Source organism: Hirundo rustica, chromosome 12 (assembly GCF_015227805.2).
Source record: "Hirundo rustica isolate bHirRus1 chromosome 12, bHirRus1.pri.v3, whole genome shotgun sequence".
Lineage (NCBI taxonomy): Eukaryota > Metazoa > Chordata > Aves > Passeriformes > Hirundinidae > Hirundo > Hirundo rustica.
Window position 1 is genome coordinate 7,105,431 of NC_053461.1, and position 27,203 is coordinate 7,132,633.

Sequence of the window (27,203 nt, forward strand, 5' to 3'; positions counted from 1 at the left end):
AACTCTATGTGGTTGACTTCTGAGGTAGAAGGTATGAGACTATTGACCTTGAAAATCAAACATCGTAGTATCCCGAACGCTATTGTTACAAGGAAAAGAATAACAAGAAATAACAAAATTGTTTTAACTATAGAAGTCCACCACCCTGTAAGTCCCCAGCCTTTGCACAGTTCTTTGATCCAGTCCTCAGATTCTTGCTTCACTTGTCCGATCAAGCTGTTCATGCTTCGAATGGCAGCATGGATGTTTGGAGCATTCGAGGTCAGGTTTAGGCAACACAGTCCTTCAAATTCCTGGCATTCATGTCCATGAAGTAACAAGAGATAATCTATAGCAGCACGGTTCTGGAGAGTGGCCTGTCTGGTAATTTCCTCATCTTCTAGGAGAGAGCTGATGGCGGTGGACGTTAAATTTGCCTGTTTGACTACCCAGCACTCCAGATGGCCCAATTCACCTAGAGCTTTAGCTGCTGCGACCCACGGAAGGAACAGGGACACAGCGACTCTTTTTGACTTGGCCCAATGAAAAATTTTTGAATTACAATTTGGATCCAATTGGTCAGCACTTCTCTTTTGAATTTTGTTTGCTGATTTGTTTTTATGAGTCCATTCACCAATTAAAGTTTGGTTGGGTGTCAATACGGACAACCGCCCTATGGTACATGGCCCTCCTAAAAGCCGAGACAGAATTCCTGCCCATAATGGAATTCCTACCAGACAGGTGGACATAGGATTCTCTGTTGATGCAGTGGACAAACATATGTTTTCCTGCGGAAGTGTCTGTGCCAGGGTCACCCAGACATTTTGACATGGCTGAGGGATGATCCATGCAGTTGCCAGACTGTTCAGCAACAACAAGATGACAACTTGTATGGGGTTCATCACAGGGTTGAGTGTGAGGTAGGCTTTCTCTAAAAAGAAAAACAAACATTTTTAAAACATGTTAAAAGTTTCTGTTTCTGCTGGAAGGAGTCCACATCTAGGAAGATTCTTTTTCTTCCATCCGGCGGCGTCTTCTTTTGGATGCAACGGCTACTTGCCTCTTATCCCCTTCTGCTGGAGCTGGATTTTTAGGGACAAAAGGTTTCACCCACTTCTGGGGAATCCACCGCGGGCCTGAGGGAGTGGCCACGCACGCATAGCCACGACCCCAGATCACGAGCTCATAGGGACCTTTGGTTTCCCAAGTTTCTGGATCCCTAATCATGACTGGTGGACGCTGAGACAATTTGAACTGATTTCCACTGTTAAAATGGCGTACTACTGGTGGACTCGTGTTTTCAAATGAACAGTTCAGAAAATTGATGGTAAACATGGCTTTGCAGAGTTTCTCATGTGGAGACATCCACACAGTCGTACTACTCTGTCTAGCTAGGACCTGTTTGAGCGTCTGATGTGCTCTCTCAACCACAGCTTGACCTGTGGGGGAGTGAGGGATGCCAGTTTTATGTTCCACTCCCCACTGCTGGACAAACTCTAGGAACCCCTTGGACGTGTACGCTGGGCCGTTATCAGTTTTGATTTCTTTTGGAATCCCCAACACTGAAAAAGCTTGCACTAGGTGTTTCTTGGCATGTTCAGTCTTTTCCCCTGCATGGGCAGAGGCATACACTGCACCTGAATGTGTGTCAATGCTTACATGAACATATTTGAGGTGTCCAAAACTAGGAATGTGTGTGATGTCTGTCTGCCATACCTCACAACTGCCAAGGCCCCGGGGGTTAACTCCCATACCCATCGATGGCATCGCTTGGACCTGGCAGTTGGGACAGGTGGCCACAATGGCTCGAGCCTGGCTCCGTGTTAGCTGGAACTGACGGATCAGGCCTGGCACATTCTGATGGTATTGTTGGTGACTCAGCTTTGCCTTTTGGAAGATATCAGAGAGACGTGCATTTTCAACAGGTGCAGCAAGGGAATCTGCCTGACGATTCCCCTCTGCAACTTCACCTGGCAAATCTGTGTGTGATCTTACATGCATCACATAGAACGGATGTTCTCGATGAGAAATTAAATAAATTAGCTTTGAAAGCAATCTGAAGAGATGCTCATTGTCAATTTCTTTGAGCACAGCCTGCTCCGCTCTGGACACTACCCCCGCCACGTAAGCAGAGTCTGTTACCAAATTAATTGGTTCCGAGAACTTCTCAAAGGCTCTTACCACTGCAGCTAGTTCAGCCACTTGGGGGGATCCCTCCACAAACTCCACATCAGCTTCCCAACGCTGAGTCTGAGGATTTCTCCAAGTCATCACCGACTTGTGGGAAGCCCCGGATGCGTCCGTGAACACTGTGAGAGCCTTGAGTGGTCTCCGACTCCTCTTCTCACGAGGAATGAGGTGGAATTCCTCATTGAGCAACTTGTGAGACGGGGCATGGACTGATATTTGTCCCCTGTAGCTGTCCAGAGATAATTGGAGACTGGCATTGCTCTGGAGCAAATGCTCAAACATCTCTTTGGTCAATCTCTTGGGAGAGTTCCTTCCCTCCTTAGAAAGTTTGACCGGAAGGTGAATACATGTAAAGTCACAACCAGCCAGCTCACACAATCTCACCCTGGCCTTCCGAATCAGTTGAGCTATCAATTCTTGTGGCTCAGTGATGGTCTTGGATCTTTGGTGAGAGAGGAAGACCCACTCTCTGATCAAGAGTGAATCTCTCTGCCCTTCGATCCATTGAAAAATCAAACCATGCAAATGTGGCAGTTTTCCTAGAACAATGAATTGGAAAGGTATGTTTGGCTCACATCGATGAGCCTGCCTCTCTGATAAGGCCTTCTGTACTTTTTCGATTGCTGTCTTTGCCTCTGGGGTCAGTACCCTGGGAGAAACCAGCTCCCTCTCCCCCTTCAATAAATTGAAGAGAGGGTCTAAATCTTCATTTGTGAGGCCTAGCCAAGGTCTTACCCAATTCAAAGACCCACACAAGGAGTGGAGATCTCCTAAGGTTTTGGGATTACACTCAATTTCCAATTTCTGTGGAACAATGGTCCTTGCAGCTATTTGTAGACCCAGGTACTTCCAAGGTGGCATCCTTTGAACTTTATCTTCCTGCAATTGAAATCCAGCAGAGGTTAAAACCTTAACCACTAGGTCAAGCGTGTGTTGGAGTATAGAGTCATTGGGGGCACACACGAGTAGATCATCCATGTAGTGAAGGATGATGGCATCCTTTCTCTTGGCACGTACCGGTGACAGTAGTGAGGCTACGTACTGTTTGCATATGAAAGGACTAGATTTCAGACCTTGGGGAAGTACTTTCCAGTGATATCTCTTCATTGGGGCTTCTCGATTAATGGTAGGAACCGAGAATGCAAACCGTGGGGCATCTTCTGGGTGTAGAGGAATTTGGAAGAAACAATCTTTGATATCTAAAACAGCCAATTGCCAATCTCGAGGGAGCATTGTTGGAGAGGGCATCCCTGGTTGGAGTGGTCCCATGTCCTCTATAATTTTGTTTATTTCTCGGAGGTCATGAAGCAACCTCCACCTGTCCTTTCCCGGTTTCTTTATTACAAAGACTGGGAAATTCCAGGGGCTTGTTGTCTCTTCTAGGTGACCTTGAGACACCTGCTCCTCCACAAGCTCCTCAAGCGCCTTGAGCTTCTCTTTACTCAATGGCCACTGTGCTACCCATCTTGGGTTATTGTCCAACCACTTTAGTTTGTGGGTAGGGCGCTCCACAGTGGCTATTTCTAAAAATCCTGGGGTGTCTTAGGAATGACCAATTGGACTCCCCACTGTGACATGGTGTCTCTCCCCCATAAGGGAGCCTTATAATCAGCAACGAATGGACGGACATTTGCCAATTTCCCATCAGGTCCCTCAATTTGCACTATGTTTTTTGAGATTTTTGCCATTGCGATTCCTCCTATGCCCTGAAGTTTGCCTGCCACAGGTTGCAACTCCCAATGTGATGGCCACATGCTCTCAGGTATAACGGTAATGTCTGCGCCGGAGTCAAGCACCCCCTCCACATGGAGGCGGTCTGACCCACGGGCTAAGTTACATGCCAGAGAAGGTTTGTTCTCCCCCACCACCTCTGCCCAGTAGACTTCCGGTGATTTTCCATCCGCTAGGACCTCAGCCGGAACAGGAATGGCCTGGGCAAGGACTTGCCCCTCTGTCAGGTAGAATGGTGGGTGCATGCAGCGTGCCAACAGTGTGAGGCCTGTTATCTTTCCCTTAATGGTCATGGGAGCTACCTCCACCTCCAAGGGTGTGTGTGCTGTGTCCCCAATAACAAAATACTCACTGTTCGGTTCTATGTGGTTAACCTTCATGTCCTGTGAAATGTTTTGCAGGTCCACTGTAATTACTGTCCAATCAGTAGATCTGAAATGAAAACCTTTGGTAGTCACGAGCCTATATCGGCCTCGAGGCTGCCATACCTTGTTAGTTGAACATTTGACATTTTTATTTTTCTGTACCCCCACACCCTGCAACCTGCCCTCCCCCTTTTTTGTTAAGAGAGAGACATTTGTCACGGTATGGCCTTGTAAATTTCTTTCTTGGCGCGTCAAGGAGATAAAATCTGGGCCGCGCTGTGAATTCAGTTTTTTTGATTTTTTGACTTGCGTTTCTGGTTTTCTGGGCAGGCCTTGGCGAAGTGTCCTGGCCTTTTGCAGCGGTGGCAGATGATGTGCTGCAGCTGGTCTGATGACATCGGTTGCCTCCTTGCTCCTGGTGCTGCAGCTGCCACAGGCTTTGGGTGTGTCAGTCCCGGATTCCTTTCAGGTGCACTGAAAAGTTCTGCTCTCGTGGTACAGGCTTCTATCATCTGTGCGAGACTAGGTGATGGGTCAAGGGGAAGGCTAAGAATGATTCCACGACAGCTTTCATTAGCATTCCTCTGAGCCATCTCCGTAATCAATTCTGCCTGTACCACTGGGTCTTGCACTTGTCTTTCCACTTGACTTCTCAGATGGTCCACAAACTGCAAGAAATTCTCTGAAGGAAACTGTTTAATGTTAACATAACTGGTTTATATCAGGTGATGGAATCTGATAAAAAGTCTTTTCTGCAGCATTACAGATCTTATCTAAAACTGACTTGGATAACAACCGAATTTGCTCATTCGCACTAGATAAATCACCTTCACCGCACAAATGATCATGTGTGATGTCATTGTGATCGCTGTCCTGAGCATCAGGAGTTTGCTGAATTTCCTACAATACTGTTTTCAAAGCTTTTTTCCATAATCCTTCCCATAGGTCATACTCTGAGGGAGTTAATAGGCATCTGAATAAATCTTTAATGTCACTGGGTACCATCTCATTTGAATTGAAGGTAGCTTTCATCATATCCTTAAATATTTCACTGGATCTCCCAAATTGTTTCTGCATTTTACACAGCTCTTTTTTATCTTGGTATGAAAAAGGCAAATACTCTCTACGCACGTGTCTTTTACCTACATATACTACAGGGGCCACAGATGGAATGCCCTGCTGATCGTTATTCTGAGTTGCTAAAAATCCTGTTGCTTCTCTATTGCCGAGGCAGCTCGAGGGTGTTGTCCCACCCCCTCCCTGGGATCCAGCAACAGGCAGTTCCTCCCTCCTCCCCTGGGATCCAGCAACAGGCAGTTCTTCCCTCCTCCCCTGGGGTCCAGCTACAGGCAGTTCCTCCCTCCTCCCCTGGGATCCAGCAACAGGCAGTTCCTCCCTCCTCCCCTGGGATCCAGCAACAGGCAGTTCCTCCCTCCTCCCCTGGGGCCCCAGGCTGGGCTGCCCCTTAGCCCTTGTAACAGGGGGGCCACCCCCCCGACTCCGCTGCTGCGGGCTGCATTATCTATCTCCCCATCCGCGCTGGGAGTAGTGGTTGTAAGGCACCCTCCCCTCTCCCCCTTCGCGCGGCCGCTGGGAGGGAGGGGGAGGCACTGGGGAGAAGGGTGGGGTGGGGGATTGGGTGAGAGATATGGGGTCGGGGCGGGAAGTGGGGGGAAGAAGGGATAGTGGGAAGGAGGAATGCAATGCCGTCCGCCATCAGGGTGCGAACCCCCGAGGGTCTCATCCACGTGGCCAGAGCCCCGAGAGGAAAAAATTGCATCTTGCTGAGGGAAAACAGGTGGGAGAGGAGGGTATAAGGACGATGGGTGGGTTTGAGGAGCAGAATCCAGTATGGAATCAGGGAATCCCTGCTTCTCGGGACCAGGGTATTGCTGAGAGGTTTTGCATGGCTGTCTGCTGTTTTCTGCTTCTAACAGCTTCTTGCGTACTTGTAAGAATATTGGAATAAATGAAGAAATTTTGTTTTCCCCGTTTTCAACTTTTAAAGTTATTAATTTTCCCACATCATCCCAAAATGAAACAGAATTTATATCTTGTAGAGTACTGTCTGGAATCTCAGCTGACAGCCAGGAAATAAATTTGATTAAGAGCTTATTTGGAAATTTTAGATCTGTTGTAATGTTTTTAAGTTGTTTAAAAGCACTCTTTTGATTTCTCGATAAACGTATGCCCATGTTTCTGATGTTTTAAAAGCAAACTGTTCGAAAAATCTTAACTCCTGACGTGAAAAACCAAAGACGCCGCTGCGTCCCGCTCGCTCCCGAGGTATCAGGGGCAAGGCGGGCTGGCCGCGGCTCGGGGCGGCCGTCTCTGGCCGCTTCTCCCGACTGCGGGGACACGGGCAGGGGGGTGTCCCGGTGCCGGCTTCTGTCCCGGGGCCCTCCCGTAGCTAGCCCACCCCAAAAACGCGCGGTTCTCCCCAGTACACAGAACTCAGCCGTTCCGCAGAGAAAAAAATCTCAAACGGCGTTACGCAACACACTCCGGCGCAGGGTCCTAAAGCCCTCTCACTATTAAACTATAGGGATCTTCTAGCGAACCCCGCAGCACGTGTTGCAACGTCAGGGTTTTCTGTCTAAGGTCGATTCACTTTTGTAGTAAAAGCGAACTCCCGACCTTGTCCTGCGACCCCGAGCTGCTTGAAAACAGCCGATAGGGGCCAGGTAGTTGTGCCTCCCAAAGAGATTATTAACCCCTTAAATAGGGAGTCCCTCTTCATGCGTGGGCTTATTAATATTTCATAACAAACCGACGTTGGGGGCCAACTGAAAATATACTTCCCTCTAGCCACCCCCCGGCTCTCGCTAGCTCAGTTATTCAGGGGTTTTAGGGAAATATATTTCAGAGAGACAGAATAGAGATTTCAAAAGAGTGGCTCTCACTGCCAGCTTCCGTCCAAGCTTTATTCTCGATGTGATGTTCCAGGAGGCCGAGGAGAGAGAGAGCGAACCAGGAAGAAACAGGGGTATATCTAGTTTTGGGCCAAGGAAAGATATTGGCCTTGAGCCAATAGGGTCAGGAGTAGGTATGATAGGGAAAAAGGGTTAAACTACATAGCACAGGTTTCAGGGGGACTCTGAGGGGAAAAAACATTCCTCAGAGGAACACAACAGTTGCTGTAAATCTGTCAGTGTGCCCTTTAACAAAGATTGTAACCTTAGTTTGGTTTAGTGGTGCTCCAGTTCTGTTGTTAACCCCATGTCAACAACTCAAAATGTTTCACGGCATCGCGGGCTGTAGCAGTGTACAGCTGGACCAGCTGAGTCTGGTCATAGCAGACCCACTTTGGCTGTCCTGGCTTGTTCTGGGAGTCCCTGGGTGTAGGAATGGTGTAAAAAGCTGGCCTGTCGTTTCTTCTAAGTGCAGATAACAAGCAATCTGTAAGTTTCCATGTGAAGCTGTTTTGACAATGAGAAGTTCCTTTAGCACAATAATCTATTCTGAAGGTAAAAAATAAGTGCACCCGCAATAACAAGGGATTTGTCCCATGAGAATCAGTAAAGAAAATATGTAAACAATTCAAGAATAGATAGACTTGAGGGACAAGTAAAATACCTTTTACTAACCAATAGAATAATTAACAAAAAAGCGGTTAACTAATTAGAAGTTGCCCTCGAGGTTTGCAAAAATGGTATAAAAGACAGTATGCGGCCACAATAAAGAGCCCCCTGAACTTTTATAGCATGACTCTGTGTGTCATGACTGCCCTAATAATGACACCTGGGTGGATGAGGGGGTTCACACACTGACCTTGGCTGGGCAGTGAGTCTGGAGAGCGGACACATCCCTGGTCAGGGAGCTGGGGCCACTCGGACCAGGTGGTGTCTGGAGCCAGGAGTTTTGAACTTTCTGTATGCGGGAGTTCCCAACAATAAAACGAGGCCGTTTGTCTCATGATGAAAGGACACCAGTCATGGTTTCTGTCTCTCCACCTGTTGTGGTGTGCCCCCATAACCAACTAAATGTTTCCATATTAGGAAAAGTGTCGTTAGAGGACACGAATAAATACTCACAGATCTGGCTCCATGAGATGAAGGCTGAAGAAGAACTTTATTATTTACAAAGACCTCGCTTTTATAGGTTTTGAAGAATGACCAGGGATTGGAGAACAAAGCTACCACCTCTTCATCCCACTGGCCAGGCTAGAAGTCCATCAGTTGACTATCATCAGAAAGGAATGTGGAAAACGTGGTGTTTACAGTAGAGACTGTGGGAAATTCAGTTACAGAGCTGTAAACACCTCACAAAAGCTCACATAATATGGCAACAGAAAAGAGTTTCAGTATCCCTGCTCTGTGCATGGCTTTTGTTTTTTGTTTTATAGAGTTTGTTATTTTCTCTTCAATTAAAATCTTTTGCTTTTTCAAAACACACCCATTATTATTCAGCCATTTCTGGGAGGTTGCTGGTTGACCCTCAGAGCCTGATACACCATCATGGGGCTCAGAACACGCTGGCACCACGCGGAATTGTATCACCTACGCGCAGCCCGCTCGTGTTACAGCGGGCAGATTTAGAAATGCCGCGTTTTCAAGGAAATGACGTGAATGAGAAGAGTAATGACTTGTATGAGCAGAGGGGATATGAAAACGTTCAAATGACTTAAAGGCCTTGTGAATTACAGTTGCCCAGGCAGGACTGTGCTTTTTGAAGAGTTACCAAGTATTAATTGCAAAATTTTCAACCGTGAGAGATTTAGGAAAGCCTAAAACCTGGTACGTTTGGTCCCACTCTTAGCAGATTTTCCTGTTCCATTTGATCTGGTTTTCAGGGCTCTTTGATTTGGACAAGATAAGTGTGTGTGCATACAAACATGGAATCTTTTAATTACCACTTGGGGTAAATGGTGAATGTGTTCATGCATATAAAGACATACATGCTTTCCTCAGTATCATCTAATTACCACACAGAGCAAATAATCTTTCTGTTTTCTGTGTCCTGGGGCACAAAAGGAATGTTTTCTTCTTTTGGTTTGTTTCAGGGGCAATAGGCTAAGTGTTTTTCGGGAAGACGTCATTTCACGTCTGAGCACAGAAACATAATAGAAGTGACTGAAGAGAATTAGAAATACATTACACTTTCTTTGCATTTAAATATCTTGTTTTGTATGGGATTGTTTTGTGTGTCTCCCTTACACCTTGCTAAATGTTTGGCTTTTATATAACAGCACCATGATTAAAAATGTTATCTTGCCTGGATACTATAGAAATATTGTGCATATTTATTATTTGCATGTGGACATAGAATTTTGTATATCTGTATTGAGATTTCTGTTTTTCTTATCTGTTTCGGGTTTTAACATTTTTGTTTCAGAGCTATTAACAGAAAGAATAAATATCATATAGGTCTTACAAAGTGCAATGTTCGGCCTATTCAGTGGGTAAAGGGACCTATGCTAGTTTACTAGTAAACAGATATTTAAAGCAGAGAACTAAAAATAAGATTAGAAAGTGATCACTAATTGGCATCCTGTGGGTTGAGAAAGAGACTACTGAGACAGAAATAATATTTATGCGGTGCAGGAGTACCACTGCAATAAAAATGAATAATGACTGAGCTGTTATCTCCTCTATGGAAGTGGCCCTTCCCCTCCAGGGCTGGAGGGCTCTTTGTGTAACTCCTGCCCTCTGGGGACCTCCCCTGCTCTGGTAAGGAAGAGACTGTACAACCTTTTAGCCTTGCTGAAATATTAATTCTCTTCAGCATTCCAAACTATGCACAAAGGAATCAAAGTACAAATGCTAATTGTTGAGGAAAGAGGAGTCTGCGAGAGAAGAGCTCAGAACTCTCTATACCAAGCAAACCTACAACAATGTTGGTTATTTTCTTGTCCCTTCTTCAGTTGTTTCCTTGGCTCATCCTTTCTCTGGATTCCTCAGTAAGAGCTTAGAGGCAGAAGCCTTTATACTTTGCCTTTTCATTACTATAAATATTTAGGAATATATAGGCAATTCTTAATAACAAAGTCCTTTGCCTTTCCCTGCTGGAATTTTGTGTTTGAGAATGTGAATGCTCCTGAGTCCTGGAATACACTTTTACCTGTCTACCTGTTAATACTCCTGTTAATATTCCTGTTAATGTATCTGTCAATATTCCTGTCAGCTTCACCTGCCAACACAGGTACCAGCTCCTGGCCGTGTTCCTGCTGTAATTCTATGGGCCCCAGCAGGATCTCAGTGGATGATTTTACCCAGCTATGAGGAGCATTCCACACTGGACTAAAAATCCCTTTGAATTGTCCCTCAGATAAAGTTGGTAAATCCTTTCTGCTTTCATATTTGCAGTGACTGAAACAAAAATTTTTAAAGAAACAAAACCAGAATTGAACTGAAACAACAATTACAGTGTTGTTGGCAAAACACTGCATAGGGCTTTGCTTTTCAGCCTAAAATATTTGCCAGCTTAATTAAAACAAAATGTTTTCCATATTTCCTTGAATTTAGGTAAATTTTAAAATGAAAACTTGACAGTATAAAAGATTTTAATGTTAAATATTAAATTGTCAAAAAATAATAATTTCACGTGGATTTCAAAATGAGAGCTTTTGCATTCTGAAAATTTGCTCTCACATTTTTTCCAGCTTAGCCTCTTGGTCAAATACAACTTTCATGGGAATTGGTTTTAGTCATGACCTCTTCTGCTCCTGCACTGCCCAGCTCTCCCGAAGACATCCCTACTTTTTCCTGCTGGCTGTACTATCACTGATCCCTCTGACTTCTGCAAAATGTTCCTGTGCTAAGTGAATGACATTTGGAGGAGTGACATGCTCTTTGCTGAGGTTTTCAGTCGATGGCAGTTGGACTTCTCAAGAAAACTCGGCCCATTTGCTTCCAGAACGCTGCTTGATAAGTGATATGGATAACCCCTTCCCTAAGCAGTGAAAGGAGGAAAATCTAAGATGTCTCTGTTTATTTGTTCATATTCTAATTGTCTAAATGGATTAAGAGTCTAAAGCATGTATTATTTTTAGGTTCATCAAGAAAAGCACACATCCATAATTCAGACTGTGCTCTGTAGCAGGGCCTTTAATCTGAAATAAGTGAAGCTATTTCTTCATCCAGGGCATTTCCTGCCAACTGGTTATTGCAGTAGCTGTATGTGCTATTTTTGATGTGCATAGGAAATGCAACATATGTGCTTTTATCTCATAAGTAGTCTGAAAGGGTTTTTTTTGTTTGTTTGTTTGGGTTGTTTTTTGTTTTACTATGGTTAGAAATTCTGCTGTTGCAGACTTGGATTAAAATTGCTTAAGTTTGGAAGAAACACTTAATGAAGAGTTGCTGAAATTAAATTTCAGGTGGTAGAGGATGAGAAGGGGTGCAGTACAGAGCTTCAGTCTCCTCTTGTGCAGCAGTGACCATGGTGCTCAGTGGTGTTTCTCTTATTTGCTCTGGACACTTCTGTGTATGTTAATGCTCATCTGTTAATATTAATAACCTGTTAATCTGTTAGTAACCATCATTCCTGGTTTTAAATACAGAATCTTCCTACTTTGATCTCCAGGCACTCCCACAGCCCTGCCTAACATTGCTCTTAGGCAGGCTTTCCCCAGGACAGATACTATTCGTCAAAAAATCAAGAGAAAATGTCTGCCCACAAGTTTCTCATTTGCATATTCATCTGGGCATATTCTTGGCTCAGCCTAGGCTTCTTGTTCTTTTCCTTTCATTAAAATCTTCTGCTGTGCAATGAGCTCATCACAGCACTCTTCCTCTCTCCATTCCTTCTGGAGAAGAATTGCCTGTGTAAATCACTGAAATGGCATCACTGATTGCCACAGTCTTGCAATGTAGCTGAAACTCTAAGAATGATTCATCCTTGGATCTGCTCAAGGTCTCCAAATACAAAAGAAAGGAGAAACAGTTTGAATTATATAAACAAAGTTCTGCCAAGAATTCTTCGCACTCCTTGAAGCCCACTGACTAACCCCTGCAGATGATCAAGACTGTCTATCAGGTTTTTTTTACCCAGCCATCCAATTAACTTTGTCTCCCAGTGATGCATGGGAGAAACGAGACCGGAGTTTTGCTAGTACCTTCAGACTCTGCAGGTGTGTCTTACACCAAGATCCAAAAGAAAAGGGATTCTTATTTTTTCAAATTTGAACCGTCACAAGAGGAACAGCAAAGGACAAACGACTTATCTAGAAGATTGAATTAGAATTTCCTTCAGGAAATATTTTCTAGACACCTCTAGGCCTAATAGAGAGGAGGAATGACTACCAGCTCTATCAAATAATCCATAAAATGCTGTGGCAAAACCCTGCTGTCACTGCCTCTGTTTTGGAAGGCAATTACAAAGAATGGAGCAACAGGATTGTAAGGGAAGCGTAGAGGAGTTGTGTAATCTTCCCAAACCCCACAGTCAAACAGTGGAAGTGGAAGCTGTCAGAAAAATCCCCGGCACAAGTGTGTGGTGGGCAGTGAGCGCTCGCTCTAGTAAATGCTGATACACTTCTTTTGCATAAGTATTGGGAATAATCCTCCCCTGAGGTGCCACACCGCTGGAAGTACCTCATCACCAAAACACAACACCTACGAGACAGAATTTAAAGACCTAAAATTCTCATTATAGCCTTAACCAATGTCATTTACTTATTCTCCAAAAGTTCTTGAAAAATGTTAATGTGTTCCCCCATATTCCTCTGCCTGCAAACTGAAAAGAACCCAAAATTTCACTGCCAGTAAAGGAGAGAGGGGGGAACTGGATCTGAGGCAAACAAAAATGTTTTGGTGAAATAGGATTAGTTGTTAAATCTCAAAAAAGCTTGTGGAGTCATGCAAAACAGAAAAGAGAGGTTTAGCCTGCATAGAAACAGAATCACATGAGTGCAATATCATTCAGGCTTTCACTCATGTGACATGTGGTTGTTGTTGGAGACAAATCTTGGAGAAAAGAAGTACAGTAGTTTTTATAGATAAGGAGCTCAATTTCCTTAGGTTTTTGCAGTACGTGAAATACAGTCATTGCAAGAGGGCTGGAGTGGCAATATGGAAAATGCTCTCCTAATTTGGCAGCGTGTGTGTTTTCTTTAAACAGTGAGTGGTTATTTCCTTTTTTTTAGGGGGATGCGTGTTGATTTGCGGGCTGTAACACCAGGTGCAGCATGTGTCACTGCTGGAGCTTCATGAGGGAGTGACAAAGCACGGGGAAAATTCAGAGCTGCCGTAGCGAGGACGAGTTTAAAAAGTCTGATCCTGGGGAGAGGGGCTGGAGAGAATGAGATTTATTTGTTTGCATATGGGAACCGCACAGCCCCTTCTGTCACTTTCTTGCAGACCTCTTTGAATAATTGTCCCCATCCACAGAGTGTGTGGAAGGCTGGATCTCCGTGGCCATCAGCCCCTGCAGAGTGCTCTGTGTTTGTTATGCTGTGCACAAGAAGGAATGAAGGATATAGTGCATTTCCTGGGGCTCAGCTCCTCTCAACTGCTCCATTCTCCAAATGAGTGTCTTTGGACTGCAGGAGTGCTTTGTGCTAACAGGTTGCTTGTTAGTTTTTCTTGGTGTTTTTTATAAACCTGGGGCTTGCCTGGAATAAAGTTTACTGCTTCAGGTTATTCAAAGGAGGCATAAACCCCCCACATTCTGTTTCCTGGAGTAATGCTGCACCTCCAGATTGCTCGGTGCAGATGGTCAGTCGTATTGGAACTGGTCTAGATAATGCAGTCAGGTGTAGGAGAAGCCTGAGGGAGTTCAAGGGGCAAATTTCCCATGAAAAGGTTTTTTTCAGAAAGAAAATTCTCACGGTGCTGCCTACACTGCCTGTCTGCTGAGGCTTGTGGCAGCTGTGGAAGGCACTCACGTTATGCACAGGGTCAGAGCTCGGGTGAAACACGGGGTCAGTGGTACAGGTGCCAGGACAGGCATTTTATTCCCTTATTCGCACTTGAATTTTCTCCAGCATAACCTGTGCTGCCTGTGTAGAGTTTGTGTGCTGACTCCGTCCCTTCCTCAGAACCTTTTTGAGAAGAATTGAATCGATGGCAGCACTTTGAAGCTTCGGTTGTGAAGGTTCTGCAGGGCACACTCATCTGATGCTCAGTCTCTTGTCTCTGTAACTGAGAGAGCTGAGCTGTTTTGCTGTGTTTGTGATCCTGCTCACACTGGGAGTGACTGGAGAGCATTCTGGTCAAACTGGTCTCAGACCGGGTTCAGAAGAAACAGGGGAAAATGCAGGGCTAACTGTGCCATGAGGCAAATTCTGCTTTAACTCCTGGATGAAAAATGCTGATCCCAGCGCTGAATTCTTCCCAGGTACTCTTCCCTCAGAGCCTGGCATCCTCTGGCAGGCAGGGACACAAGTCATAACCATTCCTTTCCTTTGCTTACAGCTTGTACTTGACCTTTTGGGCCACTTCCAATGTGACAAAAGTCCACGTCACAAAAAACACTCCCTGGGTGCATTCTCCTGCCCCCAAATTCAATTTTCACTTGCACTACAAGGATTCAACTTGGAAACTTTTTATCCACGCTCATTCATGTGAAAGGAATAATATTTTGATGGGAATGTGAATTTTTCCCTAGTGAATTGTGCCACACTCTCCTAAACTCTATGAAACTCCTATAAACAGCTTGCAGTTTTCTAGTTATTCATAATAATCTGAATAATCTGTTCTCTTGCTTTGTCTCTGGTGCTAAGGTAACACCATAGCAGATGAAAGGTAATTTCTTCTGAAACCTACTCTCAGGGTGAAAGTTATGTTCCTCTTGAGTTCTTCTCCTAGCATCACCTGACAGCTACTATTTTGCTGATACATTTTTTTTTCTGAGTCTATAGGAGAAATATTTTCTTCCTTTTTTTTTTTTTTTTTTTTTTTTTTTCCCCCACCAGAAACAAAATACAAATACAAAAGTAGATTGATGCAGTATGGTTGAAGGGGGAAAAATGTTTTCTCTGGTTTATAATTCTTACAGAAAATTAAGTTCAGTGTAAGAGAATTACTGTTGTGATGTTAAATGTATGTTTTATTTAAATGAACTAATGCCATCAGCTGTAAATCACTTGCTGGCTCTGCCTTGAACATTTTTCTCTTTGGGTGGTTATGACTGATTTCTAAAGGCAGGAAAGGTTTATTTGCATTGATCCCACAGCGCTGACCTCGGGCTAAGTGCCATCAGCTGTGAGTTTAATCACATCTATTCAGATGAGTTTCACAGGATCGATGTGAAACTTTTTCAAACCTTAGAAATATTGAAGCTTTTCCTACTCCATCTACAAAGAACAAATGGGACAGCAGTATTTTTTATAAGGGTGACAGCCAGAAGTTCCAGTTGAAATGCCTTTTACTTTGTAGTGAAGAAGTGATGCTAAACTTGAGAGAGACACAGGTGGGGGTGTTTGATGAAGAGACAGGTGGGGCTGTTTGAGAGCTCAAACCTGAGCATCCTCGCAGTCTGGAAGGAAGGCAAAAAGTCAAATTAGCTTTTATTTTTCTCTCAGGCCAACAGCAGGACCATGCTGTGCTCTCAACTGATCCTATCATTTGAAAACTGAGAATGCTTAAAAAAAAAAAAAAAAAAAAGGAACAGTAATTAAGATGTAAATTACCAGGTTTTCTGTGCAGCAGATTAAAAGTGAAGCCTGGCCAGCAGTATGGGCAGAGAGCTGCAGGTAGAGCAGCAATGCAGTTGCAGGTACTCCTCTGAAAATGCAGTCTGGAAGCTGATGCTCCCTGGGATGTCCTTTCGGAGAGCAAACAGAGCATGCTTAGAGAGCAGCAAACATTTTCATCCCCACACAAGTGTCAGCCAGGACAATAAAACAGAGAGTATCTGTGCCTGGTGAGGATTTGCCTTTAATTCCCTAGAACAGGAATTTTAGTGATCACAGTGAGGACAAACCAACCTGCTGAGCTGCTGGGGTCTATCAGAGGAGTGATTGCTGAGAACATGGAAAAATAACTTTTGGAAAAACAGGGCAAACCCATTGATAGAGTATATATATGGTGAGAGCTCATTTCACTAATACATGAACAAGCAATTACTACCAGTTGGTCATATCTGGCTTCTGAGGCAAGAAACTGTCATGAAAAATCAAAACAGTGCAAAATTCTTCAAATCTAGATGGTAAAGGAGTATTTTATTCCACTGAGTGATCTAGAACAGGAAATTAAGCTTGTTGCTTTCACTTGTTAGTGATTCAAATCAATCACAGCTGAGTTGAATTAGCACAGAATTTCACCCAGCTGCTTTTCCCTCTCCCATTGGTTCCTTTTCTCTTGTTTCTAAGTGGCTCTCAGCGGGTGCTGCTAGAGAAAAGACCTTGCCATCCAGCAGGGACAGACCCTGAGCAGCAGCCTCTGCGTTGAGCTCAGGCAGAGTTGTTTTTAGCCAGTAGAATTTGTAGGTAATATTGGGCACGTCAAAAGAATTGGCAAAACTTGGAGCTGCTTGAGTGCAAGCTGTGGCGAAGATGGAAGAAGGATGTGCAGAAGATGCCATGTTCCATTTCCCAAGGGATGGGAAGACCCCCAGTGAGGAGGAGGTAGGCCCAGTGGAAGTGTTAAAATTCCTGAGAGTCACCTTTTTTTTGTTCACGTTTTTGGTCCGGTCCCTGCTGTTCCTGTCCAGCTCTCTGCTCACAGAATGTTTTATGGGACTGCCATTGTTTTGCTCTGGCAGCTGAGGTTGTAATTTCAGGCTGTTCCCACAGTATATTCAATATGTTTCCAGCCAGTGGATTTCAGTTAAGGAGATTAGTTGCTCTTATAGAATGCTACTGGACAATGTTCATACTTGAGAATGATTGTGTAAAATAAGGTTTAGGCTCCCTGGGTCGAGGGTGGTAAGTTGTAAAGGTGTGTTTTTTTTTTTTCTCAAGTGCTTAATTTTCTTGTTTGCTCCACATGGATGGTTTCAATTGACTTCAGGCAAAGGTATTTCTACTGGGCATGCATAATGCAGGAGCCTTGTCTGAAAAAAAAAAGTAAATATTTTTTACTTTGTATTGTTATGGGTGTCTCAAACTCTTCTAAGTTATGACTGCTGCAGGTATTTCCTGGCACTTTTATTTATGTGAAATAATTTAAATGGGTACTGTAGGTGACAAAAATCATGGGTTGTTATTTTATACTGTCTTTTAGTGCATTACTGTAAATCAGTTTAACCAAACATTTGCTTGGAAATCCTAAAATAGCACATTTTATTTCACATTTGTGTAAATGGCATAACTTCATTTGACTTTATAGTATGTCCTCTGTCCTAAAGTTAGCCCACATTTCCCAAGGATAACTCCAAGTTGCCTGTTGGTGGAATTTCTGGAAAGCAGAATGAATACTTCAGGAGTCTTCCTTGGAACACAGAAATACAAAGCAAAGCCTTTTTCTGTATTGACTCCTTTTTCCTCCTCTTCTGCCCCTTTTCCCCACATGTGGGATTTCAGGGTGTCTGTGCTGGGTGTGAGCTGCCCTAAGACCTCCAGGAAAGTTGGTCTGGCTTTGGGGAATATGGGATTGGAAAAGGCTGGGGTTGGACTGCTTTCACACTGAGAAGTGATCTTCACAAATGTATTACTTTAACACCTCAATACCCTCAAAACTTTGCCAAGAGCATGGTGAATTTTCTGCCCAAACATCTGTGTGATGGTTCCAGCAGCCTCTTCTGGGGCACACTGGGATTTCTGGCTGCAGGAGCTGCTGGTCCTGAAATCTGCTCCGTGGAACAGCCACCAGACACGTGCGTGGGCAAAGCTTCCCTTGCCAGGGGTTGCATCACCTCCTGATTTGTTTTGCTCCTGAAACCCTCAAAACGACCTTTTCTGTGCACTGTGCTTGACTCCAGGGCATGTAAAAAACCTGACAGCAGTGACTTTATGGTAACTGCAATGGCTGGAGGTTCAAGAGCAGCAAGATCTGTCATAAATTCTTTTTCATAAATTTTATGAAAGCAGTTGGTATCACTGTAACTTGTAAATTTTAAAGTGTTGTGTATGAGTGGGAAGGCAAAACTAAATAGAGCATACAGTTAGCCTTAAAAAAAACCCCCAAACCAACAAAAAACCAGAGCAAAATTTAACTCCTGTGAGTATAGTCTGTGAAACACTTCTTGCTTAGAATATTTTTTCTCTTAGAAGCAGACTAGAGCAAGAAAGAAGATTACAAAACATATTCCTGTAGCTTTGAAAGATCTTGAAATGCTTCTTTTTGACTTTTAGCTATAATCTGTCTTTTTAAAAGTTTCTATTTTGGACCAAAAGGTTTTAGTTATAGTGAAGTTTTGCTTCTCGTAGAATAAAATCCAAAAAAGTGGCAGTTAAAAAGGACCAAAGTATGAGCTTCCAGTTCTTTGGTACCAGCCTTATACACAAGTAGTCAGAAGTTTTGTTGCATTTTGCTCAGTAGTGATAATGTACCAACTTTGTGTAATTTGATATTTCCCCCCCCACAGTTTTCTTCCTAAAGCAGGAAATTCTAGTGCTTGTGCTGCCACATATCAAAGCACTGAATTTGCTGCTTTTCCAGTGTTTTTCTGATGCCTACAAAAGTTACAGGGTGAGCAGGAGAGAGCAGACAGGCGAGTTTACACCAAACGCATTCTCTAGGATAAAAATTATATTTAGCTCTTTCTGTGAAGAGTTAATGGGATTTTATTGTTATATTTGCACATTGCTACTTTTATCAGCCTTTGCTGCCTGGCTCTCCGTGGACATAAACCACGAGGTAAAATTTGCCTTGCTCTCCAACCCTTCAGCACCAGTGACTGTTCATACGTACTCAAACCAGCTGCAAACCCAATCTTTGCTGAGGTGGGAGGCTGATTTCTGTGCAGAATAGTCACCTGTGGCCGTAGTGCCCAGTGTGTGAGAAAGAACCAGCTGATATCACGGCATACACTGAAAGCATCTTTTACGCTTACGGGCACAGAGCTGTGCTGCCAGACTTCTTTTTGTACTTGAGGCTGACAGATACCCTGGACATGGATCTTCTAGACAGAGACCCTGTCTAGCTGTCACCCTTGGAGCTGGCACTGCTGGCTGGAGTGCTGGGCTGGCTCTGCTCCATGGCTTTAGCCTGTCCTGCCTGAGCCAGCACCCAAAAATCCCTCGATGCGTGTCTAGACAAACGTAAGCTCGCTCTGCTCGTGCTGACGCAAGACGCCAAGACTGGCACCAGGAGCGAGCTGAGATTATCAGATCTGTGCTGAACTTTGCAACTCTAATTTGTGCTGCAGCACAGGCAGTTGCCACACTCACTTGACTACAAATAGTTACTCAGAGATGCTCAAAGTTATTTGAATTCTTCTCTTTTTACGAGGAAAAAAAATCCCACTCCGAGTGAGCGACTGGTGCCACCTCACCCAGTGCTGACTTTGGCTCTGTCCAGCAACAATGTCTGGTTTGTTTCCATGCTTGTGTTTGCTGAGAGACTAAAGACATCCTCCCTCTGCAGTGTGAAACTAATACGGAAACTCGGAGTGCTTTTTATTTTTACTTATTTAAATTTTTTTTTTTGAGGCTTCAAGAAACTGTCTTATCCAAGCAGAGGCTCCAAATCCATGTCAATGATATGCCGATCTTGGCGTTTCTGTGCTCACCATCACTTGCCAGTAGCCAAATGAGTATGTGTGCACTGGGTGATCACACTCCTGGTTGTTAGTGCATGTTTGCCATTCCTTTAACCTAGGGATAGAAACAGGTTTGTCCCCGAGCTTGATTGCCAGGTTTTCTGAGCTGTTGAACTCTATTTCTTGAGCCCAAAGATCCTCCTTATGTATATTTGTATGTGTGAGTGCAAATAGATGTCTCACTCCTCCATTTAATGTCATTTCTCTCAAGAAAATCCTTGGGCTGTGATAGGGCACTCACAAGGGAGGCACTGAATATATCCCTCATCCTTTGCCTTATCTGCAGTTCTGAATTCTCCTTCATGGAAGATGGTATTCAAACTTCATCTATTGAGTTGGCATCTATTTAAGACAGGAGAAATATGTCTTTTGAGCTATTATTACTAAAAAGGGGGTTTTAAGATCCAGGACAAAAGACGGGATGTTAAGCCTCCCTGTCTTGCAGAGAATTCATTCAGTAGCTGATAATGCGATGTGCTCAGGATAAATGAAGATAAGATGTCCAGACTCTGTCAGCAGCCTCAGTCTCCCGTGCTGTTCGCTGCTTTCTTTTTCAAATGCTGCTGGGGCTCGCAGCACTTACCGGGTGCGGCTCCTCTAAGTGAGCAGATGCGGCTTTATTGTTCACCTGTTGGAGCCGACAGTGTTTTGAGTCATTAACAGCGGAGCAAATCCCAAAAACTTTGCTGCTCCTCGAGTGCCGCGGGGTTTGGGACAATCCGGGGGGAGCCCGGCTGATCTCGGCCCCATACCGTGGCTCGATGGGGGATGCCCGGGGTTCCCCATCCCATCGCCTCCGGGGGATGCTCGGGGGGACCGGGGGTCGCGACCCCGCCGGGGCTGCGGCGGCCGCCAGGGGGCGCCGGGCGGGCAGCCCCCTGTCCCCGGGCCCGCCGGGCGCTGCCCGCTCCGCCGGGCCCCGTGCCGTGCCGTGCCGGGCCCCTCTCCGTCCTGCGGGGTCCCCTGTGCCGTGCCGGGCCCCTGTCCGTCCTGGGGGGTCCCGTGGCGTGCCGGGCCCCTGTCCATCCTGCCGGGTCCCGTGGCGTGCCGTGCCGGGCCCCTCTCCGTCCTGCGGGGTCCCCCGTGCCGTGCCGGGCCCCTGTCCATCCTGCCGGGCCCCGTGGCGTGCCGGGCCCCTCTCCGTCCTGCGGGGCCCCCTGCAGTGGCCGGGCCCCTCTCCGTCCTGCGGGGTCCCGTGGCATGGTGTGCCGGGCCCCTCTCCGTCCTGCGGGGCCCCCCGTGCCGTGCCGGGTCCCTCTCCGTCCTGCCGGGCCCCCCGTGCCGTGCCGGGTCCCTCTCCGTCCTGCGGGGCCCCGTGCCGTGCCGGGCCCCTCTCCGTCCTGCGGGGTCCCCCGTGCCGTGCCGGGTCCCTCTCCGTCCTGCCGGCGCTGCGGGATCGTTCCACCCGTTTGTCAGCCGCTCCCAGCCGCGTTCTCTCGGTTTCCCGTTCTCTCTCCGTTTCCCTGCTCCGTTCTCTCCATTCCCCGCGGATCGGGGTCTCCTCGCGGTTCTCCGAGCTCGGCTGGCGGAGCTGCACTCCCCCCCAGGCCGGGGGGTTTGGGTGGCTGGAGGAAGGGAAGCTTTCCGGAGAAGCCAGAATCAAAGGGGGCGTTTCAAGGTCCCCGTTTATAAATCTTTCTGGCACCATTTAATGGTGTTTTGTGTCGGTAATCTCCCAAGTTCCAAGTTTTCCTGGTCTGTAATAAAGTCCTTAGTGCTGAGCAAAGAGCTTCTTATTCTTTTTTTTTTTTAGAATGTGACACCCAGAGTTCTGCCCCGATGTTGTGTTGAAACCCCAAATTTGGGCTGCCCAGCGCTGCCATTTATGTTACACCACATGGAAGGAAGAAACGGGGCCTTTCTGATTGTTACATGGTCTCCTTGAAGTAGTTCAAGTGACTGAGTAACCAGATGTCTAAAATCTGTTTTCTAGCATAAAACTACAAGTGAAAGCAGCTGATGAGATTAAATCCAATTACAACTTAATAGCTTTATATGAAGTCTTCTTTGCATTTCTTAAGAAATTCCACGTTCAGGGCACATCTTGAGAGAAGATGATGGCAGTGTAACACCTGTGTTCTTTGTAATATTGTTCTTGTTATCAAACTTAAATCCGATCTTCTAAATGTATTTCCCCCCCCCCAAAATGTCATCAATCAGGGTACATCACTACATTATTAATTCCTAACAAAAATGGGTGAAAATGAACAGCAACTAATTTTAATTTTTTAAAATCCTAAATAACTATTATTTGTCAGAAAACTCTATTATGGTAATGAGGCATCCTATTGGGATAAAGTACTGAGTGTGATTCTTATGGTGAGGGAGAAGAGAATGTATTTGCTCTCAGCTCGCTCTGTTTCTGTACCCACTGCTGCTGGCCTGGCTGGAAGCTTCAGGGTCTCTGCTGCACAGAATTTTTGCCATCCCCTGCAGGTGATCTGGTTGTATATTGATGAGCATAGACTTTTTTTTTTTTTTTTTAAATAACTGAGGCCCCTCCCTGCTATAATCCAGCATTATAAACAGGTGGGTGGCCAGAAAAAGGTGGAATTAATTTTTTTATTTTTTATTAAAGTTGTAGCCAGAGCTAAAGAAAGAGAGGTTTTTAGCTTTTGGGCAGATATTATTGTCCAAGATCTGAAAGTTTATCTGAGGTTTTTGAGAGCTCTTCTTAGAGCACTTTTTGGAGGAGACTGTTCAAAAATGTCTCTGGCTCTGGGAAGCATCTGTGACTGGGCCTCTGAAGCCCAGACACAGATCCCAGGCTGGTTCAGAGTTAGAATGTGACTTCTTTCCAGTTTAGCTGTGATGCATCTGCTCAGCATGCTTAAATTGCTGCCTCATTATGTGACAATTAATAGTTTTGTTGATGTTTATATACATATGTTAATATTTTCCTCAATATTGTCAACCCTGTACGCATATTGATGAGATGAAATTTCACCCCATTTAGCATTTTTAATGTGGCGTAAACAGAGCTGTTTGTTTAAGTTTAGGCACTCTGCTTACATCAGTTCAGCTCCTGGTTCACTGAAGGCTCTATCAGTAAAAATGAAATGGGAAGCTGCCTCTGAAAATGTGAGTTACATAACAGGTAGAAATCCTCTTTGGCTATAAAATATTTATTCAGTATTATGTAAGAAAATGGAAAGGCTTGGAGGTGGAGGAAAAAAAAATCTAAGATAAGATTTGAGTGGGAAACCAAAGCAGATAAAATCTGAGAAAGTGAGCCTGGTGATGGTGGAAAACAGAGTCTATTTAAGGTTTCCTTCATGACTTCACCATTAATTCCCAAAGTTTCCAGGCTGAAGAGAGAAGTGTACAGAGCTTTCTGCTGCACAGCTCTCATGTATTCTCAGCCTCCAGGTAGAGGGAGAAATGTATTTTATTTGCTCCATCAAGCTTTTGTCACACCATGTGAGGATCCAGCGGCAGCTTTGTCCAGGGAAGTGTGACTGGAAGCTCCCTGCGCCCACTGGTCCCGCTCCTGCCAGGGGCACCGGGATGCTGGAATACCTGCAGGGTTCCTTCTCCCGGGCCAAGTAATGCTTTCAGGAAAGCACAGTGCATGATGTGAAATAAACACTTCTAAAGCTGGGGTTAACAAGTGAAAGTTTTTCATGCTGTTTTCTGCTTCCTGTGGCTGGGATGGTCAGATGTTTCCCTGAGGGATATTTCCTGGATGGCTTGGAGCAGGAAGCAACTCCTGAGTTTGCTTTCTCTCAAGACAGAGGGTTTGTACCTAGGTCTGTCTCAGGGGTTTCTTTGTGTTCTGCATATAGGTAGAGAATATTGGCTTTGGGATTTTTTTGAAGTTTTTTTTTTTTCCAATTTTGTTTTTAAATTGTTTTTCATCTTATTTATCTCCAACTTTAAAGCCTTGATGGTTTTATGCTCTCTCTTAATTTAAATCTATAGTGTAGAGGTAGGAAAAACTTTTAGTGGTTTTAGTAATGTTTCTTCTTAATGGTTGCATTTCCTCCTGCAAGAATTACAGTGGAAAGCACAGGTGACATATGTACTGTTGGCTTAGTAAATGATTGATTTTAAATATTTGGCCAGAAAGGTAGGCTTGAAATCAAGTGGATGATATTCCTTGGTTCCAATTAGTGTAGGAGCAAAGGATTCTCATCAGGGAAAGGCTTTGATTCTCTTATCTTGCTGTCAAAGCATATGATGAGGAAAATGAAATTAACTTGTCAGAAGCAAAGTTTGGTGAGAACTCATCTGCGTGCAGAATAATTCCTGTAAGCATGACATCTTAATTTCAAGATGTTTCTGACACTGCACAGAGAATTTGTCATGCAAACGAGATCCTCATTAGGGAAGTAATATTTTTAGAATACTTTAAGCAAAAAGAAGTGTGCTCTTTTAAAGGCTTTCTGTGCATACATAGGACAACTCTTCAGAGAGGAAGGTCAGACTGGACATGGCTAGGTTAATGTGAGACAAGTGTCCCACTAAAAATCTAAATCTGGAGTTCCACCATTCACAAAATGTTATGTTTTAAAGGCTAGGATTTAATGTCCAAAATTCAGCCTAGCTGTGTGAGCTGACAGGGGGCTGTTGTTTTGCTGCAGTGCACCACTGGATATCCTTCCCAAGGATTTAATTCAAGAAGAAATGGATATGTTTCTCCTGTTTTTTGATCCTAAGGGCTTGGCTAGACTGAGAGGGGCTTTGCATTCATCTCAGTTGTGTTTCTGATTGCCTTGTTTTGTAACACAGGCACTTCTGTAGGTATTTTCCAGCCCATTCCAGAAGCTGAGGGAGCTTTCTGTGTGTCAGCAGGAGGAGGCTTGACTTTGCTGATGACAGAAAATCCATGGGCTCTGTGCAGTCACCTGTGGTGTGAGCAGCAGAGAGCAGGAGGTGATAAGAGGTTTTGCTCAGTGAACTGTCCTGAACCAAGAACCAGGGAAATCCTTTGCCTTGTGTAGCATTCCAGCAGTGTAAAGGACAGAAATGATGAAGGTGCATGGGAGAAGTGGTGATAGAAATCAGCAATTCAGCTCACTGAATGGTAGGAGTGATGAAGAGGAAATTAATTAGTACTTCCATCACAATGTTTGTTACTCTGCCTCCCTTGTTGATAAGACTAAATAGGTATTATTAAGGAGGAGCAGTTTGTGTGGATTTCTTATGCTGTAAATAGAAGCAACTGATTAAAATGAGCATTCAGTTTGGTGTCAGTCTCCTGTGAAACTGATAAAGTATCAGGAGCTGGGATGATTTCTGGTGTCTGTGAGCCTGAATATTGAATTAACAAAGTGTGTGAGCCCTTCAGCTCTGTGTGCTTAGAAAGGGTTTATCAATCAATGCGGACACTTCTCCTCAAGTGAAGTGATCAGAATTTTGTCAGGTGGGTTTGGAGAGTGTCAGAGACAAAGTCTGGAGTGTGCTGGTCCTGGCCAGAAGGTCAGGTGGGCAGGTATTGTACCAGCACCACTGTTCATTCATATCTCTGTTGAGATGCAGTACTCTTATTTCCTTTTAATGTAGATCCTGAAATTGCTAAATTTATAACTAATTTTTTTTTTATTATAGTCCTCAAAAAAACCCCTGACTCTGAAACTTTGAGCTTGAGTAATGGAATACTTTCTGAATCCTTTTATATTCAGTTTTGTATGGTTTGGGGTTTGATATAATGTATCTCGGAGAGAAGAGGTTTGGGGTCGAGTGTGTGCTTTTACTGAGTGAAGCAATGCTTCTTATAGCTACTGAGATGGCAAGGAAACAAATGCAGTTACTGTTCAAGAGCGTGACGTTCGCTTTGAAATATGCTCTGGAGTCTGGGCTGCCTTTATAAATTGCACTCCCTCCTTCTCTGAGAAGGATGCTGATGTCAAAGGCTGGATATTGAGCTTTGATGAAGCTCCCTGTGCAGGGAGGGAAGCAGAAAGTACACTGGGAAATCTGGTGATGGGGAGAAAGGAGCAGAGAACTGCATGGAACTGATCCTGTTCTGTCCACAGAGGAGTTTTGCCCTGGTGGGGTTTTGGTTTCGTTCAGGGAAATGGAGTTTATCTGTGTGCTTTAAGTAATCATGTTTTCTTTTAAGGAAATCCATAATTAAAAACCAACCAAGCAAAAAATCAAAACAAAAGAACAAAGCCAACCCCCAAAAACAACCACCCTGCCCCCCCCCCCGAAAAAAAACCCCAAACACACCCTTAAATCAAACAAAAAAAACCACCCCAAACAACCAATCCAGTGAAAAACCCCAATGCTCTCTGAATCCAGGCACAATAAAATCATGATGATTTTATTTGGTGGCAAATAGAAATGGAAATTTCATCATCATGGTAGCAGTTCCTAGAGGGCCACTTAAGCACTGTCGAATTGAATATCCATATATTTTGTATTTGTATCCATATAATTTGTATTTGTGAATCTGCAGGCAAATAGCACGTATATGAACAGTGATATGCACTCAGTCACATCACGGCATTATTATTTTTGAAAAGGTAAGGAAATAGGAGAGAAAGGGTAGATAGAAACCCTAAAAATGAAGGTAATAAGAGATGCAGGCGGGTGTTTGTGTGTGTCTGTGAGAATCTGAGCCTCCTGAGTGCTGCTGCAGATTCTCCCACTGGTTAATGATGTACTTTTCTAGAAGAGTTACTGACATTTGGGAGGCCAAACCTGTGTCTCTGGGAATGTGATGGAAGAGGTACAGAGCAGTTGGGACCATAGGTGCTGCATTCCAGGCTGCATTCCAGCTGGCAGGCACCTGGCACCAGCGCTTCACCTGCCTGCAGTGTTGACAGAGATAATTGCAGCATTTCTGGAAAGAAAGAAAGTCCAGTCTTTTGGCAGTCAGCTCCGGGGGGATTCCTTCCTGAGGCACTCAGTGCAGGTGGGCACCTGTGACAGAGCTTGGCATTGTCACCCAGGGCTGCTCAGCTCCTGTGGCAGGAACAGAGAGGATGATTGAAGGTGCTGCAGACACCAGAGTGATTCTGCTTGACAGAAATGCTGATGTTTCCTTATTCCCCTCACTTGTGGTGTAGGACATGAGGGGCCAGCAGAGCACGTGCCGATGTCACCTCTGCTATTTTAAATGAATATTTTATGTTTGGGACTCCGGTCACGGTCTGCCAGACTGTGCAAGGGCTGGCACAAAGCTGCCTCCAGGAGTGGTGAGCCTGTGGCTTGGATGCCTTGGGGAATTGTACCACTCTCTGGATTTACTGCTGAGACTCAGATCCTGATTGATTTTCCTGAAAGGATCAACCCCCAAAGCACACATTTATCAAAGGGAAATTTAAGAATGAGTATCATTTGTCAGTGAGGTGCTATTTCTTTGAGGGTAATCCAAAGTTCTGGGATGTAGATGGCTCAAGTCTG

The 27,203-nt window shown here is 44.7% G+C and overlaps 1 protein-coding gene and 1 long non-coding RNA gene across 5 annotated transcripts in view; one reads left to right on the forward strand and one right to left on the reverse strand.

The window, feature by feature from the left end:
- Window positions 1–27,203, forward strand: part of ATP2B2 (ATPase plasma membrane Ca2+ transporting 2) — a 393,065-nt gene that overhangs the window by 18,258 nt on the left and 347,604 nt on the right. For 3 of the 4 annotated variants that reach the window (XM_058422233.1, XM_058422234.1, XM_058422235.1), the window contains exon 1: window positions 16,554–16,773. The exons of the other annotated variant lie outside the window; for it this stretch is intronic. The gene's annotated coding sequence lies outside the window, so the exon portion shown is untranslated. Of the gene's footprint in view, window positions 1–16,553; window positions 16,774–27,203 lie in introns of those variants that run through there. 4 annotated transcript variants of the gene reach the window in all.
- On the reverse strand, window positions 15,390–16,276 carry LOC131378629 (uncharacterized). Its single transcript, XR_009208242.1, has 3 exons — window positions 16,135–16,276; window positions 15,838–15,971; window positions 15,390–15,683 (listed from the first exon to the last, which is right to left on the reverse strand). It is a non-coding gene; the product is annotated as an uncharacterized LOC131378629 (long non-coding RNA).